Genomic DNA, 4,436 nt, shown 5'->3' with positions numbered 1-4,436 from the left:
TGTTGTATTAGGGGGTTGAATCCAGTCCTTGTCTACGAAAATTTAAACAAACCCAAAACATTGATGATTTTTATGTATCTTTAAATGTAATAGATTTTTTTTTTTTAAACATACTAATGTCATAATTTTAAACAAAAAGTGAAGCAACATAAAAACCTGCTTTCAAAAAAGTGCTCCTAATATGAGATACTCTGAATTTTTACTTTTGTAAGCAACAATCACTTACTTATTTATTTGATTAACTCGGCCCTCGAGTACTCAATATAACACCAATGATGGCAGGATTTGCACTGGATTCACTCATTGTGCCCATTTTAATTATTCCTCTTTTCCTTTACAAGCCCTCCAGTTCTGTTTTAAAAAGAGTCTGAAACCTGGAAATAACCTGTAAAAATTAAAATAAGAATGAATTTAGTTTCACTAGAATTCTGTACTAGAAACAATGTTCCTAATTTCAGTTCGCCTAGATATCCCATATTAGGAACAAGATCAATAAATACAAACAAATATATTCATAGAAAAAAAAAACTTTAAAACATTATAAAAACACAAAATGAAGACTATATAAATGTTGATCAGTAAAATATTGAGAAAAATCTAGTAAGGTATCAAAGGTAAAATATTTTTATTGGATTTAATTTTACTTTTACAGACACCACAATCCTCGCATCCTCAATGCATCCATGGACACATAAATTAGCAGCATACCATTTCATGATTCATAGGTTAATAAACTACCCACAAAATATAGTCATTCAATTAAGAATCAAATATAATACAAACCATAGCAAAAAATAACAGCTTTAACCATAAAATCAAAGACAATATGTATTTTAAAAAAGAGTGTTCATACAAAAAACTCATACCCCTAAGATTCTAACAATTTAGATTAGAGATGCCACGAATAGTGAATTGGCCGAATACCGAATACCGAATATTCGGCAACGCTGTCGGCCGAAGCGCCGAATATTCGGCCGCCGAATGCTTGGTGGGGGCGCGTTAGCTGGAATAAGACAAGTCACAACCTGTTTTTCTCGTTGCGTTCGCGCGGCAGGCGACGACGGTGGGCGCGCGGGGCGGGGTGCAAGCAAACATTGTTTGTATTTTTTTCAATTGCGAGTAAATTGCGTCACGGAGCGCTTTGTTAGTTTATAAATAATACGTTAAGTGAAACTTAATTACTATTTTGCTAAGAAGTTTGTTCCTTAGTTCATTTTCAATTGTTTTTTCGTCAAAAGGCTTATAAAATGACACCGGTTAATAAAAAATCGCCCATATGGGAATATTATGAGATTTGTAGTGAAAATAATAAACTGGCCCAGTGTTTGTTATGTAGCATCAAGATCTCAAGAGGCGGAGAAGGAAAGAAAGCAAGTAAGTAAAACGTATTTAAATTTATGTTATGTTTTATTGTTTTTGTTGAAGTGAATAAAGTTTAGACAGCGTTGTTGTTATATAAATCTTATAAAAAGGAAAACGCTAAGTTAATTTTAATAAATTCGAAATAGTTTTATTCACTTATATATGTTATGGAATAAAGTTTTATGAGAAATTATTTATATACCTATATTTATTTGATTTTCTATAAGATAGATAAGGGAAATATATAAAATAACTTATTTAATTATAATTAATTTAATTTTCTTTTATTTACAGCTACAACCTCTTTAAAAAACCATCTTAAAACCAAACATGCTGACTAATACGCTGCTTTAATTAATGTTCCATCGACACGTGGCAACAACATAGGCGGTACTTCTACTTCTACCGATGCAAAGATGCCAGCAGAACCTGGAACGTCCAGATCAAAAGAACGGCAGCTCACCCTGAAGGAAACATCAGAAAGGAAATTGCTCTGGGACATTAATGATCCGAAATCAATAAAATATCATTACTTGATTGGCGAAATGATTGCTTTGGACAACGAACCATTGTCACTTGTGGAACGAGTTGGATTTCAGAGACTTATGGCAAACGCTTTGCCCCATTATAAAGTACCTGGTCGCACTTACATGACCGAGAAAATTGTTCCGGATATATACAACAGAATTTGTGCTAAAATAGAAGCCATTATTTCACAGGCAGCAGCATTATCAGTGACATCTGATATATGGACATGCCAGCACAATAACGAGAGCTTTCTGAGCTTCACTGCGCACTGGATATCTCCAGAGTTTATTCTGGAACATGGCGTTTTAGCTATGAAATCATTTCCTGGCTCACATTCTGGTATCAATATTGCAAAAGAACTCAATGCTATTACAGAAAGATGGATTATTCCTCAATCCAAGCTCCATTTACTTGTCCATGATAGTGGCTCTAATATGATAAAAGGTGTGCGAGATGCAGGATATGATTCAGGTAGGTGCTTTATTCATTCACTGCAACGAGCTATAGATCATTTGCTAATATCTCAACCAGAAGTACAACAGATGATAGCCGCTGCGAGACGAATTGTTACCCATTTTAATCATTCTGGCTTAGCAGAGCAGAAACTTAAATCTATTCAACAAGAACTTAACTTGCCAAACCACCAACTAGTACAAGATGTGAGCACACGCTGGAATTCTACCTATTATTTAATGGAGCGATTATTAGAACAAAAGCGAGCTGTCTCCTTGTACATAACAGATCATGAAACTTTAATAAATCTGACACATGCTCAATGGGAACTATTGGAACAGTGTATCAAACTCCTCAAACCATTCGAGGAAATAACAAAAATATCTAGCGCAGGTATCTCTTGCATCTCTGAAGTGATTCCACATGCAGTAACTTTATTAAAATATCTGGGAAAAGCAGAGACAGCTGAGAAAGTACCTAATTTAGTCACGATGAGATCTTCACTGCAGGCCGAGCTAGAAAGGCGATTCAGCTTCGATGATAAAAATAAATATCTGGTTGCTACTTTTCTGGATCCTCGATTTAAAACGAGTTTTCTAGGATTGGTTCAAGCAGAAAGAGCAAGACAAAATATTCTTCTAGAAGCTCTAAAAAAAAGTTGTGATGAACTAAGTAGTACCGATGACGATTCTTCTCCAGCGCGTAAGAAAAGAAACTCGAATGAAAATGATAGGACTGTTGAAACACACAACAGTTTCTGGAACTGTTTTGAAGAAGTCGCTACAGATAATGTTAATAATAATGAGGAGGACGTGGAGAAGAATGCTGTGGCAAACGAGTTGGATTTTTATTTGAAAACTGTTCGCCTAGATCGGAAGGCCGATCCTTACAAGTGGTGGTCAGCAAACGAAAAACAATACCCGAACCTTTCGAAATTTGCAAAAGTTTATCTTTCTTCGCCTGGAAGTAGCGTTTATAGTGAGAGGTTATTTTCTGAGGCTGGTAACGTTTACGATGAAAAGCGCAATCGTTTGCTACCAGAAAATGCTGAAAAGCTCGTTTTTATCCATCACAACTTACCACTGATTAATTTTAAGTACTAAAATGTTGTAATTTGGAAATAAATACATAATTTTTGAGGAAAATAACGTGTCTTTTTTTACATGATTTGCTATTCGGTATTCGGCCGAATAGTACGCACTATTCGGCCGAATACCGAATAGCAAAAAAGTGGCCGAATAGGCCGAATACCGAATAGATGCCGAATATTCGTGGCATCATTAATTTAGATAAGAAATATGGCTGCAGTATCTAGGAAATGTTTCGGAAAAATATCGCCAAAAATAATAATAAAAACGTTGCTTCTAAAACAAAAAATAGTAACATCGAAAAAATACAAGTAGAATTAAATCCAATAAAAGTATTTTATTTTGAATACCTTACCAAATTTTAATATGGAATACTACCAATAAAAAAACTATTGATAATTTTGTGGACATTTTTTAATTTTATTTATGCTTTGTTATGTTAGTTCATAACATCTTAAGAACTAATATAAACTTTTAATAAAATTACAATTTTTTTTTTCAAAATTTCTCAATAACATATTTTTTCAAATTAATTTGAAATATTTTGATCTTTTCTATCTCCTTTATTTCTTCCGGTAACCACTGTCCAGCTTCAATCCCTTGTACAATGAGTTTTGAGATTCTGTTTTTCTCCTCATTGGTAATCTTATCTTTTTTCTATCCCTTGTTTCATATGTATTACATTGTTGGTCAAATTTTATTGCTTTTATTTTATTTATCGCCTTAATTATTTCATGTATAAAAATCGCTACATTATAATTAATTTGCTGCTTTACTGTGAGCAACCCAATTTCTTTGTGCATTATTTCTACATTAGAATAGATATTTCTTTTGAGTATAATCCTCATCGCCTTATTTTAAAGAATTTGTATATTTTTAATTTCTCCTTCATTGCATAAAAAAAGAATGGAAGAACAGTAATTTATGTGTGGACATATTATTGTTTTATATATAAGAACACTACCCTGTATATCTATTACATTTCGCAATCTTCACATAAATGAT

At 33.2% G+C, this 4,436-nt stretch overlaps 1 long non-coding RNA gene across 1 annotated transcript; it reads left to right on the top strand.

Moving 5' to 3' along the window:
* The first annotated feature begins 1,036 nt into the window (after positions 1–1,036).
* On the top strand, positions 1,037–3,488 carry LOC148285398 (uncharacterized). The gene is made up of 2 exons (XR_015822149.1): positions 1,037–1,374; positions 1,657–3,488. It is a non-coding gene; the product is annotated as an uncharacterized LOC148285398 (long non-coding RNA).
* The last annotated feature ends 948 nt before the right edge of the window (positions 3,489–4,436 follow it).

The sequence above is a fragment of the Micrasema longulum genome, unplaced genomic scaffold (genome assembly GCF_059751315.1).
Source record: "Micrasema longulum isolate JH-2025_06_02 unplaced genomic scaffold, ASM5975131v1 h1tg000037l, whole genome shotgun sequence".
In the NCBI taxonomy this organism is placed as follows: domain Eukaryota; kingdom Metazoa; phylum Arthropoda; class Insecta; order Trichoptera; family Brachycentridae; genus Micrasema; species Micrasema longulum.
Note: the sequence above shows the minus strand (reverse complement) of the source record. Positions and strands in the feature narration are given on the sequence as shown.